The sequence below is a fragment of the Cupressus sempervirens genome, chromosome 8, assembly GCF_028749045.1.
Source record: "Cupressus sempervirens isolate cs-2001-9-10 chromosome 8, ASM2874904v1, whole genome shotgun sequence".
Classification (NCBI taxonomy): domain Eukaryota; kingdom Viridiplantae; phylum Streptophyta; class Pinopsida; order Cupressales; family Cupressaceae; genus Cupressus; species Cupressus sempervirens.
This window is the reverse complement of record NC_143125.1, coordinates 266,138,019-266,155,394: the sequence shown is the minus strand read 5'-3', so window position 1 is coordinate 266,155,394 and position 17,376 is coordinate 266,138,019. Positions and strand designations below refer to the sequence as shown.

Genomic DNA, 17,376 nt, shown 5'->3' with positions numbered 1-17,376 from the left:
CAATTGATTAGAAGTAGCATGCAACCATAGATTTTGACATGCAGCTGATTAGAAGCAACATGCAACCACCAAATTCACCAAGAACTAACATGAAAATGATTAGAAGTAGCATGCAACCATAAATTTTGACATGCATCTGATTAGAAGCAACATGCAACCATAAATTATGTCATGCAAGATTTGGGTAGTTGTCAAAACTAACATGCAAACTTCTACAAACCCTCAGGCTGGCAAGATCATAGCTCTGATACCACTAAAATATCCCTTTCTCTGATTTTGTATGATATTTCAAGCCTCTAATCAGATCTTTAAAATCAAACAACCAATATTTCAAAGATCCACCAATTTCTCAATAAACCCCAAATCGGGTATGCCGAAAATAGTGCCAAAAACTTCACAGCTTCACATATTATTAGTAAATTTGAAAGTGGAAATTTTTATAGAAATTTCAATAGCATAACAGCCTACCAAATGACATTTTCAGATCTATATAACATTTACACAACAGCTCCCAAATGGAGGATAAAAACAATGCTCATCGGGCTCCCAAAAATAACATAGAACAGCCTGGAAACACCACAAAAACACTAATAATCTATCACAGAAGTATAATCATGAAAAAATACATATATCCAGCTCTATTTTAACATCTAAAAGTCTGAAATTCAGCAGCAAACAAAACTGATATGAAATATTCAACAGGAAACACCAAACTCTTGCAAAAAACACACCCGAAAACCCACAAATCTGTACTGTTTAGCACAAAGGCAAACTCTGTATGAGCATGCACATGGAATGGCTTCAAACCCCCATCCTTAGCCTTCCTAGAAACCTTCAAACTTCTGTTCTTGGGTCTCCTTCTCCACAGGTTTGGTAGCCTCTGAAGAACAACAAAGAAATGAGCAAAATCAAGTTATGGAATCAGCCCAAAATGCCTCCAAACCCCTTAAAAGAGGGCATAACCCTAACTCACATCCAAGAGGGGTTAATAAAACATATTTTAATAATAATATTCATTTATTAGTCCATTAGTTTCCAAATATTATCCCCTTTTGTTGAAACTTAGCCTTTTTGGGCATGCCTGCCTTAGCAAAGATTATAATTTTTTAATTATTTGAAAAGGGGACATGACACATCAGGCCACACATGTTAAATGGCTTGACTTATAGAGACACTCAAAGGTAGTGGAAGATATATTTGAATCATTTTTGAAATGCCCATGTGGTTAGAACAATGGTTATCTTAAAGGAAAGGTACGAGGAATGTGCACAATTCGTTTGATAGAAAGGCCACTGATAAAAGAACCAATTTTGAAGGACCCTCATATCCCATTTATGATAGGCATGAATGTAAATGCAAACCTACTTTCTGTAACAACTAAAATCGTGGGTTCTCCCAAAGGCGTCACCCATTCAATTGGAATTGATTGTGAAGAATAACAGAGAAAACACGTAGTCACATGGATATATGACAATATTGATTGCATAGACTTCTTTCAATACGATGAAAGTTAGGGCAAATTTTCTTGACAAAAATGGAAGAGCTGTCGTTGTGATGACCCCTACAAAACAGAACACTACATCTTAAGATAATCAATTGTGTCACCTCGTGTATCTCATTGAAAATGCCATCATCAATTTACCTCTTGATCAGGAGCAGATGGTTTGGCTCATAGACTTCACTGATTGGTCCTTGTCAAATTCTGTGCCAATTAGAACAACTCGGGAAACTACAAATATTCTACAAAACTATTATCCCGAAAGGCTGGCGTTGGCAGTTCTATAAATCCTCCAAGAGCTTTTGAAGCCTTTTGGAAGATTGTCAAATATTTCCTTGATCCAAAGACATTTGAGAAAGTTAAGTTCATTTACCCAAAGAACGATGAAAGTGCTAGAATTGTGCAACAAAACTTTGATCTGGATAAGCTTCAGAAGGCATTTGGAGGAAATAGCAACTCTCAATATGACCATGAAGAATCCTCAAAGCTTGTGAGACAAGATGACATAAAAACTGCCCAGCATTGGATGTTAGATAGCAAGCGCAATGACTTGAATGGTAATCAAACTTCACAAGCAGATATCAAAGCTGATGCAAACTTCCAAGGATGATGATCTAGTTTTGATCGACATTATGATGTTCAAAGGCGCAGAAGTAGGAATGTTGGCAGTGGCAATGCTTCTTTGTTGACTCCATTATGTAATTGTCATTCAATATACTAGCATCAAGTCGACTGATGGAGTCTTTTCATTCCATATTCTTGGAGGCAGATCAAAGGATGAGATAGAGTCTTTTGGGCTTCTCCTTATGTGTAATTTCAAAAATATTATTCAAATTCTTTCCAGGTCTTTGAATTCGAAGCACTTCATATTCTCATGAAGGTTTATGCTTGTATTTTCTATATAAGCTATTGTAAAAAATGTAACAAGGGGTCAAAAAATTGTTGGTATGAAGGGAGATTGCAGAGATAATCACACTTCGTGTCAATTCTTTACTGTCCAAGTGCTTCCCTTTTCTACATACAGTAAGAGAGCTAGAGTGAAGGAGAGAGCACGTTTAATTTCTGTAATTTCATTCATGTATTGAGATTAATGTTCAATTTTTGTAATAGGTTTGGCTATAGTCTGCAAGCAAATATGATCAGAGTATTGTATCTGTGTGTTTAAAACAAGGAAAGGTTTTGTTATGAATTAGAGTATTTGGGAAACACTTTTTTGATTACTTTCAATTGAAGTATTGTTATGATCAGTTTTGAGCATTTTCTTGTATTCTTGGTCAAATGGTGATTGGGAGATAGATCAGAGTACTGTCAACTGATCCTATTGCAAAGGTTTGAATGTTCAATCTTCATTTTTCATCTCATGTCATTGCATTTGCATAACAAATTACATTCTTGCATCACCAATGTTGGGAAGTTATAGGATGTGTGAGTTCCTAAAATTGGATAGGATTAGAATCTAAGTCTGCCTGAGTTAGTCTTGGATAGGATTGGCTTAGTTTTACCTCTGCTGTTCTCTAGTTAAGAACATACCCCGTAGCAGGAATTAGAGATAAAATATGATTCATTGAATATCATTTACATAGGGAGTTGTACCTCAATTCAAAGGGAAACTAGATATTCTTAGAAATGGTTTCCCAACTGTTGTGTAAAGTTGTTCTTTGTAATAAATTTGGGCACATAAAAAGAGGAAAAAAAGAACAATCTGTTTACCAATAGGTCTCTTTGTTGTGATTTTTATCTTGGACAAGTTATCATGTCAATACTCTAACTAACTATTTTTTCAAGTTAAAACATAAAATCCTACAACCAACTATCTTAACTCAAGCTATGCAACTTGAATATGGCATATGCTTGATAAGAACACTTACCAAAATCTTACTATCTATCATACTTTGCATGAATGTAATTTAATCTAATTCATAGAATTGCTAAAAATAAATATAATTCTACTTTGTATCAAATCAAAATATACAATAGTCATATGAATTGAAAGAGGGGGCATCTAACTAAGAGCACATGTTACATAAAACTAAACAAGATTTCATTCATATCCTCGATAAAGCTTCTCTCTAATATTCATTGTTATGATCAACTATGATTTCTACTTGAAATACCATTTCAAAAAATGAAGCAAAAGAATTTTTCTCATACAATGTAAGACAACACTACAATCGTAAGCTATGAAAGTACTGGATATTATAATCTAAAGGTTATTAAAATGATAGAAGAATAACTAGATCATCTTTATTTAATAGAGTGGGCCATGTTTTGCCTCTGAAGAGATCTTAGAATGAATAAACTAAATCAACTTCCTTCAAATTGCATTCAAACTAGCCCTTGAAGAGGAGTACACCAGAAAGTGTGATTACAAAATTACAAATTTAAAAACACAAAGCAATAGATTGAACAAATTATAACTAAGAACTGATTCGTAGACCAAGTTCAAATTCTAGAAGCATCAACTCAAATAACTAAGTGATGCTTACATTATTTAAGTCATTAGAACTAAAGCCTCCAATGATATTCTTCAGCAATCAATATATGGAGTAGGGAATTCTCAAACATAGCCAACAAATGTGACTTGGATGGAAAGAGAAATAAGTTTTCTCAAAGCTTCAAATCACTCTAGAGCTCTATGTAGCCAAGGTAAATGAATTAAGAAATGCCAAGTCAGAAAACAACTAGTTTGTTGGGTTGAAATACATCTCTGTAAAATTGGCATAAAGATATCTCATAATGGATCATGATTTTGTTCTATTAATTTACGATTACAATAACTTAAAAGAAAAGAAAAGAAAAACCATTTTAAATTTAATTCATAATTTTGTGCTATTCCTGAGATTGCAATGAAAGGTGCTCAATGGGTGTGTTATCCTTGATACCACCTAAAGTAATCATGATCCATGATGTACAAAGTTGTTACATGTGTAATATTGGAGAAGTTGTTGACTATGAAATTCGAGAGGCATATGAAAATTTGTGCGACGAAGGAATTTTAAAGGATGAATTCAAAATTGTTGAGAGTATAGGGTTAACTTGTGCCCTAGATTTTCCAAGGAAATTTAATATCAAATGGATCAAGGTTGTACTCAGAAGGATCCATGATATGAAGTTATGGCTACATGATGAACCCATTGAGATAACCAAGAAAATGATTCACAAGGTTACATGTTATACCACTTTAGACAAAAAAAGACAATGTAATGTACGAGTCGTGAAGAAGTTGAGGCAAACACAAATGTCGAGTGGAATGGATTAGGGTTGTCCATCTCTAAAATTGCTGATCCATTAATTGAATTCGTAGTGAGAGTAATCTTTCACAAATTCTATTAATGAAGCATATTGAACAATGTATTGTGTATGGCAGTTGACCAGGCATTGGTAATATTTTTTAGGAGAAAGGCAAACCAGTGACAAGACAAATCAGTGAACACATAACTCAGTTAGGAGAACATTTTGAAAATATCATGGACGTGTATTTTGAAGAATTCAAACAAAGAATGAAAATGAGGATGAGAATACCAGAAGATTTGGTAATGAAATACTATAATGATGTATGCTTTTTAGTAGACACAAACAACACATTTGTATAGGTAGTGAAGTGGAGAAAAGCATGGCCAAAAGAGTTTAATTATGAAATTGATAGTAACATTGTGAGTGCAAATATTTTTGCACTACTCAAAGAGGAGATTGATACTTAAGCATAAGTTTTTGGAAAGTATGAAGAAACTAAAGCAAGAATTACTGTTGATATTAAAATAGCTTCTAAGGAAAAGAAAAGAAAGAAAATGATTGAAGACCTAGAGGAAAAACAAGGCACACAAGGCAAAGGAAAATAACATTTGCATCTCACACAAGGTCTTGGAGAAGATGAAGAGAAAGATAGGGGTAATGAGGAAGATGAAGAAGGAGAAGGACATCAGGGTAAAGCCTTAGTTATTGTTACACCACCAGCCAAGAAGGCTAAATCTGTTAATCCTAAAGCAAAGGGAGTTGCAAAGAAGACAGTGGTGGCACACCTCTCTCCTCCACCACCAACCAAACCAAGGACTAGGGCAACAATAGCAAGTGTCAAGTCATCAACAAAGAAAGGAGTAGTAAAGATTACTAAACCAAGTAGCTCAAGTGTAGAGAAGAAGAAATCACAGGCTCCTATGAGCCAGCCTAAGAGGAGAAGGTTGATCAAGAAGAAATGAGTTGATGAAGATGATGCAAAGAGAACAAAATCAGGTGAATTGGACACAATACCTAGAGGAGAACAGAATATTGATAAGGTATGTGCTGGCCTATGAAGCTCTATAGGTTTATTTAGTTTTAGATTTGTAAAATATGACACATTGGATAATGTTGATAGAATTAAAGTTGAGGAGGCCATGATAGATATGATTAATAATAATAAATTGGCTCTTGTTGAAGTAGAGAAGAAAGATTCCTATTGATTTGTCTAATAGACTAGATAAAAGATTCCAACATACATCCACAATAGAGAAAGATATAAGAGAAGGCACATTAGCCAAGGTTATGCCTGATTTATCAAAAGAGCAGAAGGCAACATTTTTGGAGAAGTACAAGAACCAATATGTTCCTAAATTTAGAATTTTTATGATTCTTCAGAATAAAATTGAAGTTGTAGTTCAGTAGAATGAGTTACTATGGAAGAGCATTTTTGGTCTCGTTACTAAAGAAGTGACACATGAGAAAGAAATTGAGACAGTGATCAACCAAAATGATCAAAGTGATGAAGTGAGTTTGGGTGTGCCAAACCTACAAGGCAACATTTCACCTATTCATGCCTTCACTCTTGAAACTCCATTTTTTGAGCAACATAAGCCCTCAAATGTAGAAAAAGAAAAGCAAGAGGTAAAGGAATCAAATATAGATACAAGTATTTTATACCAAAGGTCAAGCATGACCAAATGTGTCAGAACCTCAAATTGAGGAAAACAAGGAGGAAAATTTGAGTGCTACTATTCTTGTTTCAAGCATTGATATTCGAGTGAGACTAAGTGGTGACATCCCTTCACCTACATCTATAAAGACAGTGTTGAGCAACAACACTCTGTCCCTGAGCAAAGGCAAAGCATTAAAGGCTAATTCACTAGATATTTTTGTGAGTTTGGATGAAGTAATTGAGATGCCAAATGGGATTTGGAAAATCTTACTCTTGAAAAAACCATCATGTTGCAAGAGATTTTGACAAAAAATAAGAAACATGAAGAATGAGAAGGGAGCAACAATAGAAGCAACTGTTGAATGATGTAAAGGACATTTTTGTTTACGCATTTGATATACATAATTTTTATGAGAAAGCCCAAATTATTTCTCAACTTGTACATATTGTTTAACAAATAAATGTTAGAGACATAGAAGCAAATAAAAAGTTGATGGCATGGTCATCCAAAAAATTTGAGAATACGGTGGTGGAGAAAATCTCAACAAGCATTGCCAAGAAAAAAGTTAAATTGCAAGGATGCATACAAAATACTAAGGAGCTTATAAAAAAGGTATAATATTTGTAAAACATTTTGTGTGATGTGTCAAGATTCATAAGTGATCTTTAGGCAAACATCCAACAAAATTAAAACTAAAATGTAGGAAACAAGCAACACCATTTCATAGTTAGCTAAATCTAGCTCAAGACAATACAATAAATTATTATTTGCTCAAGGAAAATTGGCTAAGCTATAGACAATTAATAACAACATGAGGTCAAAATTGATCTCTGTCTAATCTATCTTGATACCTTATTTTGAGGTTATGCAATGTGAATTGAAGTCAGCACGAGATCTTATTCATGAAGATCACAATCTTTCAGTTGCTAATAGTTTCATTGATTTGGAAACTAGATTGGAGTTGTAGAATCACATTTTGGAATCAACTAGAACTACTTGGAATCATGTACTTGCTATGATTAACCAAGTTCACAAATCATTCATTGATAAATATGGTTTGATTCCACCTCTTCAACCCCAACAACAACCATAAGTGACAAAAATAAGGGGGAATGTAATGATGATTACATATTTTGAATGGAAAATGATCACAAGGGGAATGTGAGCTTAGAAGAGTTAGATTCATATATTAGAGTTCAGAAGACAAACATGGTGTGACATTGAAACAATCAAACTACTTAGAGTCACACACACACACACACACACACACACACACACACATATGTATACACACACACACACATACATATGTGTATATACATATACATATACATATATATGTATATACACATATGTATATATATACATGTATATGTATATATAAATATACATACATATGTATAGTATATACACATATGTATGTATATGTATATATACATATACATACATATGTGTATATCATATACATATGTATGTATATATATGCATAGTATATACACATATGTATATATATATATACATATACATACATATGTATATATACATATACATATGTATATGTATATGTATATATGTATATATATGTATACATATATATACATATACATATGTATATATATAAATAGATATATATACATACATACATACATATATATATGTATATATATACACACACATATATATGTATATATATATATATGTGTGCGTGTGTATATATATGTGTGTATATATACATATATATATATGTATATATATACACATGTATATATATACATATGTATATATATGTATGTATATGTATATGTATGTATGTATGTATTGTTGCATTGTTATATTGTTCACTGTTCACTGTTTATTCATTCAATAAAAAATTTGTAGTTCTATAAGAATTAAGTCATAGGCTTAGGGGGAGTACTCTTATTCTTCTATTTTTTTTATTGGTAATATAGTTTTGTATTAATATTGAAAAAGAGAGTACATTATATCGGTATGGCATCAAGCCTACATTTAAAGCTACCCTTCCTCCTACATATACCATTAGGTAAACATGAAGAGATAAGAAGGGAGCAACAACAGAAGCAAGTGTTGCATGCTGTAAAGGACATTTTTGTTTATGCATTTGACATGCATAATTTTTATGGGAAAACCCCAATTATTTCCCAGCTTGTACATATTGTTTAACAAATAAATGTTAGAGACATAGAAGAAAATAAAAAGTTGATGGCATGGTCATCCAAGAAATTTGAGAATAAGGTTGTGGAGAAAATCTCAACAACCATTGCTGGGAAAAAAGTTGAATTGCAAGGATGCATACAAATTAAAGAGGAGCTTATACAAAAGGTATAATATTTGTAAAACATTTTGTGTGATGCGTCAAGATTCATAAGTGATCTTCAGGTAAAAATCCAACAAAGTTCAAACTAAAATGAAGGAAACAAGCAACACCATTTCATAGTTAGCTAAATCTATCTCAAGACATTACAATAAGTTACTACTTGCTCAAGGAAAATTGGTCGAGCTATAGATAGTTAATAGCAACATGAGGCCAAAATTGATCTCTGTCCAATCTATCTTGATACCTCATTTTGAGGTTATGCAATGTGAATTGAAGTTAGCATGATATCTTATTCAGGAAGATCATAATCTTTTAGTTGTTGATAGTTTCATTGATTTGGAAACTAGATTGGAGTTGTAAAATCACATTTTGGAATCAACTATAACTACTTGGGATCATGCACTTGCTATGATTAACCAAGTTTACAAATCATTCATAGATAAATATGGTTTGATTCTACACATTCAACCAGAACAACAACCATAAGTGATTAAAATAAGGGGGAATGTAGTGATGATTACATATTTTAAATGGAAAATGATCACAAGGGGAGCGTGAGCTTAGAAGAATTAGATTCATATATTAGAGTTTAGAAGACAAACATGGTGTGACACTGAAACAATCAAACTACTTAGAGTCATCTACACACACACACACACACACACATTGTTGCATTTTTATATTGTTCACTATTCATTGTTTATTCATTCGACAATTTTTTTGTACTTCTGTAAGAACTAAGTCATAGGCTTAGGGGTAGTACTCTTATTCTTCTATTTTTTTATTGGTAATATAGTTTTGTATTAATATTGAAAAAGAGAGTGCATTATATCAGTATGGCATCAAGCCTTGAATTTAAAGCTACCCTTCCCCCTACATATACCATTAGGTAAATATAACACAAAGAAGAGAGTATTAACTCTCCAAAATTACATACATCCACCCATACATTAACCAGACTTTGACTCAAAAAGTCATGCCACCACCTCCATCTTTAGCTACACCTTGAACTAGTTGGTTGCTTCCTCCTAAGTAAATGTTGGGGTAGCACGATCATCCTCTACCAAGAGTCCCTACCCTATCTTGTGTCTCTTTCCCTTTCCTTTTCCCTCCTTTGGCAGCAAAGAAGCATCAACCCAGACCCCCTCTATAGTTGACACCCCTTCTTTCAACTAAGATTTCTTCACAATTTGATGGCGGGGTTTCTGACTAGGGGATAGAGTACTTTTCCTTGTCGTCACCTTCATAAAAATCCATGCCCCTCCTCCTCTGACTCCCAAATATCCTTGGCCATGTAATCTAGGATCAATTTCCATCCTACAACAACTTTTGGGATATGCACTCCCTATGGGTTTGAAGATAGCCAAACCACCAATGGTTGTATAGAGGAATCCCCTCTGCCAATTGGTCGCCAGGGTTCGGTGCCCATTTCAATTCCCACCCCCAAAACTGCTTGTTCAATGATCTTGTCTAGTCCTAATAGCCATTGCTTGTCAATGCTTGCAACAAACACCCTTCAAACTTCATCTTTTGATCCCCCCACCAACAAAGCCAACACTACAAATAGAGAGGCCACATCCAGATTGGACCACCTCTTCCAAAAATTGTCCAAATACTCTGGTCCAACAAGTTGTTGAACACCCTTTATAAATCTGGGATCCTCAATAACAAAAATGTGTTTCAGTTGCCATAGAGAAATCTGACCTTCATACGTCTGAATTTGTGAATCCAAACCAAGAGAAAAATTCACTTCCATTTTTGTCTCTGTGAAAAACAATGACCTTTCCTTTACTTCCACCTGAATTTTAACATCCTCAAAACTCTCTAGAAACTTTGGAAAATGTACCAAAGCCAACCATACTCTTTTGCCATGCATGAAAGATGTTTTGGTATCATCATTAATCCTGCTTACCTGGGGTGGTTAATGTCCTCGTGAGTCTAAATCACAATGTTTCAGACATCAAATTGTAGTACCATGAGTGAGATATTTTCTCTAATGGTCATCTAATTTCCTTTCTTAATTTACTCTCCAAGGTGGTGGAAGTCCTCACAAATTACATCTTGAGGACCCAATGTTGAATTGGCACCTAAGTTGGCTAGCTGATTCACCACTTTATTCGCTTCCCTATAATAGTGAGAGACTTTAAAGTCCTCAAAGTCTAGCATCAACTCCTTGATTTGCCATATCCTTTGATCCAAATACCGTGCTTCCATCTTTTCTTTCTTGATGCCATTGATGATGATTTCTGAATCATGTTCCAAATGTATATGTTGAACTCCAATGTTTACTCCTAATTCCAAAGCTTCCTTGGTAGCTAAACATTATGCAATACTATTTGTTCTATCTAGCAATCGTTTGGCTCTAAATGCAATAATATTGCCTTTATGATCTCTTGCCACACATCCACGCCTTGACACACCTGGTTTGCCCCTTGCAGCCCCATCAAAATTAATTTTGATCCATCCCTCCTCTAGAGGTAACCAAAATGTCTTCTCCCTTTTCGAGATTAGATGAACCCCAACACACCCATGAACAAACCGATACTTAATAAGTGTAAAGCTAGATTGTAAGTGAGCATCATGTCTAGTGAAAAATAAATTTTGAGCATTGTGTGCTGATTCCATAGAGGATATTACCTCTGTAATCACCTTTTCAAGCCTCTATCCAAACCTCCACCATGCTTCTTCGTTCTCTTGGAAGATCCTTCTATTCCTTTCTTTCCATAGTTCCCATAAGGTTATGGATGGAATGAATCTCCATGCTAACCTAGAACACTTAATTGTTCTTCTTTGTTGGCCATGCTCCTAGCCATCCTTGTAAGGTGGATGATACTAGACTTGCCCACCCTAGTTTGGATTTGATCACATCCCAAGCCTTTTGCGCAAAGTTGCAATGGAGAAGAAGATGGTCTATAGTTTCTTCCTCACTTTTACATAGAGGAGATCTAAATGGCCCTTGGAAGCCCATTTTAAGCAATCTTTCCCCCGAGAGGATCTTTCTATTTCTTGCTAGCCATGTGAATGCTCCTACCTTGGGAAGGCATGCACTATCCCACCATAGATTTTGTTTCCATGTTATTTGGTTTTGATTCTATTCAAGAATCTGATATCCTAATTTGACTTTGTATTTGCCACTCTTCGAGCTACTCCAAATCAACTGGTCCCTATTTCCAAAAAGAGCCAACATTCTTTCCTTGAAAATCTATTGCAAGCTAAGTTTGTCTACTGGATTGAAATTTAATATAGACACCTCTTTACATTTTCCTTGTGACCCTTTACCATTTGCCGAAATCTCCATGAAGTTTTCAACTTTATGTCCTCACTACTGCCTAGTAGTATCTATCAACTATTTTGAGACTCCCAATTTCTCAAGTTGAGGATCCCCATCCCATGAATCCTTCCAAAAATTTGCCTACTTCCCATCTCTGATTTTCCATGTTAAATGGTCTATGATTAAAAATCTACATTCCATCAGAAAATTCCACACAGCCAAACCTCTTGGGGGATCTTACACTATCAAAATATGATTATCTTCCATGCTGTTAACACATTTAGTTCTTAGAAGCTTTACCCATCTTTGATTCTCTGCCTTATAAATCAGCCATACTAATTTAGCTCTGAGAGCCAAATTAAGGAGGGACCCGTCCTTGAGCCCTGCACCCTCCAGCCCTTTTGATCTACAAACTTTCAACCATGCCATGAGGGGAACCCTTTCATCTTCCTTAGCCCCATTCCAAAGGAATTTTCTCATACTTTGTGCAATTGAAGAGATATTTTTCTTGGGGATTTTAAAGTAGGCGATTGAGTAAATCGGTAAGGCGAAGATTACTACTCTTAGCATTTTGATTCTTCGTACCAAAGTTAACCATTGTCCCTTCTAAATTTCTTTCTCCTTTTTACAATCTTCAGTCAGTTTGTCTAAAATGTGCCCTATTCCTACCCCACCAAATAGAGGCGTGCCTAAAAATATTCCTGGTAATGTGCCAATTCTGATTGCAAGAAGTTTTGCAGTTGCCCTTTGTGATCCCACTTCAGTGTTGGAAAAGTATATTTTTGATTTCTCCCAATTTACTAATTGCCCTGAAGCCATGTTGTATTCAGTTAAAACTTATTGCATACACTTAGTCTCCAGCATGGGTGCAACCCCAAAGAAACAAGTATCATCAGGGAATTGGGAATGGGTGGTTGCCTCTATTTCCTGGGTAATCAAAATGCCTTTCCACAATCTTGGAACTCTTTTCCTTGTGATAGATCTGCCCAAGGCTTCTGTAAGGATGATAAATAGGAAGGGTGATAATAGATCTCCCTACCAAATTCCTTTGCTAGTCTTGAAGAAACCTTGTGGGCTTCCATTCACTAGCACTGAAGCTTTGAAATATGAGATCATACTTTTTATACACTGTAGCCATTTGTCTTCAAAGCCAAACCTCCTTAACACTTTCATAAGGAAACCCCTATCAACTCTGTCATAGGGTTTCCTAATGTCCAATTTGAGCATCATTTTTTTGTCCTTACATTTCTTAGCTATATGTATTGCCTTGTGGCCAACTATGATACCATCTACAATGCTCCTATTTAGGGTGAAACCACTTTGTTTCGAGGAGACAATAGAATCTAACAGTTCAAATTTAACCTATTTGCAACAATTTTTGTAATAATTTTATAAATTGTATTGCAAAGAGAAATAGGTTGGAATTCCTCTTACCTGGATGAATGTGATTTCTTAGGAATGAGAATAATTAGCGTATTATTGAAATCTTGCAAAATAAAACCCACACTCCTTGATTTCTCCACCACTTCTAGCAATTTATCTTTCAACCAATCCCAAAATTTTTGATAAAAAGGGCCTAGAAACCATCCAAACCTAGAGCCTTCTCCCCTCCTAATCCAAAACTGTAGCTTTCAATTCATTCATTTTAATTGGTTCCATTAGAATTATGTTATCTTCTACAAAAATTGAACGAGGGATAACACTCATAATTCTCTCTTGTGCCCTATCCTTGTCCACCTGATCTTCTCTCCACAGATCTTCATAAAATTCCATAGCCTCTTTATTAATGTTGTCCATGTCCTACAAGAGAACTCCTTGCTGATTCTCAATGGATAGAATTCTATTTACTCTTCATCAGGTCTTCATCAAACTATGAATTTTTTTTGAGTTTCTATCTCCAACTTTAAGCCAATTCTCCCTTGATTTTTTCTTAAAGAATATTTCCTCTCTTTTTAAGACTTCCTGATACTCACCTAGTAGATCTTGCTCCATATTATAATCAACATCATCCATTCCTGCACTCAAAAATTTATTATTTAAGGCTGCCAAATCGACTTTAATTCTTGCCCTTTTTTGGAAGATATTTCCAAAATGGTTCTTGTTCCACTCCTTAAGCATAACCTTTAGATGTTTGAGTTTTGATAAAAACTTAAAAGCCACATTAACTTCAATAGGTGGGGCATTGGGTCACCAATAACATATTTTATCCATGGAACCTTCCTCTTAGAACCACATTAATTTAAATTTAAAAGGACATCTAATTGGTATGCCATCATTCGATACCACCATTGAGACCACATAATGGTTAGAGCCTGATAATTCCAAAATTCTTCCTTCAAAGAAAATTGGTACCTTCTACCAATATCCTAACAGGAAGATTCTATCTAACCTTTTAGCAATGTGAGAGAAGCCCTTTATTCTGTTTGTCCATGTGAAATGTATGCCTTTAGTAGGTACTTCCCAAAGTGTTTTTTTTTGTACAAAGAGACAAAAGTCTTCCTGTACAGAACCCAAAGAGCGAGCCCCACCCCTTTTATCTACCACTATTAGAGTGGCATTAAAATCTCCTACAATTACTTTGAACTCATTGCCTAGAGAGGCACAGAAAGTAGAAATCTCCCCCCAAACAATCTTTTTGTCTTCCATCTTAGTAGGCCCATACACATAGATCAAAACTCCAAATAAATCTATATTTTGAGAAGAGAACTTGAAAGCTTGCCAAAATCTAGCCTTGACCAGGGGATCTCCCTTTAGAAGCCTTGGATTCCAAAGCATACTCAAACCTCCTGAGGCTCCAATTGCCTCAATAAAGAACCCCGACCACTTCTGTCTAACTCCAAAAACCTTCGTTGCCTCCTCTACCTCCATCTTTGTTTCTTGAATGCATATTATGTCTACTTTTTATTGATCAAGGGATCACTTGATCAAGTGTTTTTTGTCAGGAGCCTTGCAACCCTTGACATTCCATGTTAGGAATTTCATAGCCTCTTAGGAGAGACAATGTCCCTCCTAGATCTCAAGTAGGTTTGACCATGCATATTGCCTGCATCTACTAATAATTCCAAGTTTTTTTTCCTCTATTTTTTCTTTTGCAACCCTCCTGACTGTATATTGGCCTTGCATGATTTTGTTTGTGAAATTGTATGTGGTTCTACATTCCTCAGTCCTTCCTCTTCCATTGAATCTCCATCTCCCAACCACTCTTCAATTTTTGGGATTCCTCCAAGATATACAACTCCCCTTTTTGTGGGTGAGGAGAGTGGGTTGATCCCATCCTCCTCCACCAATGTCTTCAAATCCTCTAAAAGTTTGTTTAAAACAATCATAACATTCCCTTCCTCTTTATTATGATTAACTGCTTCTTCAATTTATGCTATCCTAGCCTCCACAAGCTTTGAAGAGTCCTCTTGTGCCACCTTCATAACATGCTCCCTACCAACCTCAAACCCTCCTAAAGAAGATTTTATGGTACCTGTTAAAATTGGATCCAACAATTCCACACTGGCTATACCTTCCATTACCAAAGGGAAAACTATTTTAGTATCTCTTTTGTGATCTGACCGGAGCTTAGCTGCCACTTCAACTCAGTTAGGTTCCTCCCCTATTGTTCCTAAGGGACCTGGGTTCATTCTTAACTCCAAAGTCCTTTCCTCCACTGGTTCCTTGTCTTTTTTGTTGACATTGCATTCTTCCTCTGTGTGACCCTAGATCTCACAAAGTTTACATCAGTTGATAGCTTCCTCGATCTCAATCTCTTGCCACCAATAACCCTCATCTTATTGATCTCAATAGCATGAGGAAGCAAGGGATGAAGTTTCTACATAATATAGATCCTAGCATACTTGCTAAAATATTTCTATTCAAAGGCTTCATCTGCTTTAATGAACGAACCCAGTCTATCCCCTATCATTTCAAAAATATCCTTATTCCAATACTTGTGTGGAGGGTTGTATAGCCAAATCCAAATCAACACTTCCTCCACCTTTTCTTGCTTAGGGTTGAAGTTAGGTACCCAGTCTTTAATAAAAAAAGCCACTCCATCCATCAGAAAGGGGTTGTTGAACATAACCCTAGTTTTCTCCACTATGGATGCCATAGTGATTAGAAAGAAGTTGTTGGTCAGGGTCTTGATCATTTTTTGCGGTCGCTAGGTGTCTGAAATCCATTTCTTCATCTTGGAAAAAGCTAGCCATCCTCCCCCCATTTCTTGAAGAAATCCCTTTCTCTTAAAAGTGATACTGTGGATTTCCATTCCTCCAAATCTATTCAAGTATTGATCACTTTATTGTTTACTATCTCTAGGGAGTCCTTCGTTATTGTAGTCGACCACTTGTTGACCTCCTTTTTGATCCATCTCTCGGCATCTCCCGATTTCCTAAACTCATAGGGTATGAAATCCTTACAGTAGTATGGACCATCAATCGTGTGCCAATGCTCCTCTTTTTGAATCTCCCTATGTCCTTCATGCTTATCTTGCTATAGTTTGGGTGGCCACCATGGAAACCTGAAACTTGCAAGTCTCTCTCTTCCCTGCTACAAATGATGTCATCCCCCAAACTCTTGAAACCCTGGTTTCCTTCTCCTCTCTGCCATTTTAAATTTTTTTGTTCTACTCTTATTCTTCTATTGCAATGATGTAATCATGACATATTATTTTTCCCACTAATGGAAAAGGGGGAGATTGTTGGAATCCTTAACTATTGTTGTCTATTAACACTTAGTCATATAGTAGGTAGAGTCAAACGGTCATCACTATGACCAAGCTACTCTATACAGGCCAAGTCATATAAAGACTTGTAAATAAACATGTATATGTCAAGCTTTATAGGATCCAAGAAAGTATTTGGTTGTCGAGTATTTTTAGTATAAGTTGAGCCTAATGATTGTTGAGTAGAGCTTGATGTCAAGTTACATAGAAGGTGTTGAGCACAATAGTGACCGAGCAAAAACAATTTGTATAATGAATGCCAAGTATCAGAGATAGTAAGTGTCGAGTAACATAAAATTGACATTCAAGTTAGGAATGATGCAAACTTTGAGGTAAACTATTTTGTGCTAACATGGACAAGAAATTTAATACTTGTAGATGTTGTTACAGAGGCTATTATGTATTTTATGACATAGATCACCGATCCCTATGAGTAATATTTAACCAATCAGACGAAGAGATGAAAATGGGAAGCATCTAGAAAACTCTTCAATAAATCTTTAAATAGAGAAGATCAAAACCTATTATGGTATGGTGAGAAGGAGTGAGCAAGCTATTCATGTGATGATAGAGTAGATCAAGTGTGAAAGTGTGAGCATTGCAAAGAAGGAAAAAGAGTTGAGTTTTGTTATTGTAGAATAGAGGAAGTGACCTTATCAAGCAGTGAAGGAA

At 35.3% G+C, this 17,376-nt stretch overlaps 1 pseudogene; it reads left to right on the top strand.

The window, feature by feature from the left end:
- The first annotated feature begins 1,503 nt into the window (after positions 1 to 1,503).
- LOC149542475 (phosphatidylinositol transfer protein PDR16-like) lies at positions 1,504 to 2,108 on the top strand (annotated as a pseudogene).
- Positions 2,109 to 17,376: the final 15,268 nt, after the last annotated feature.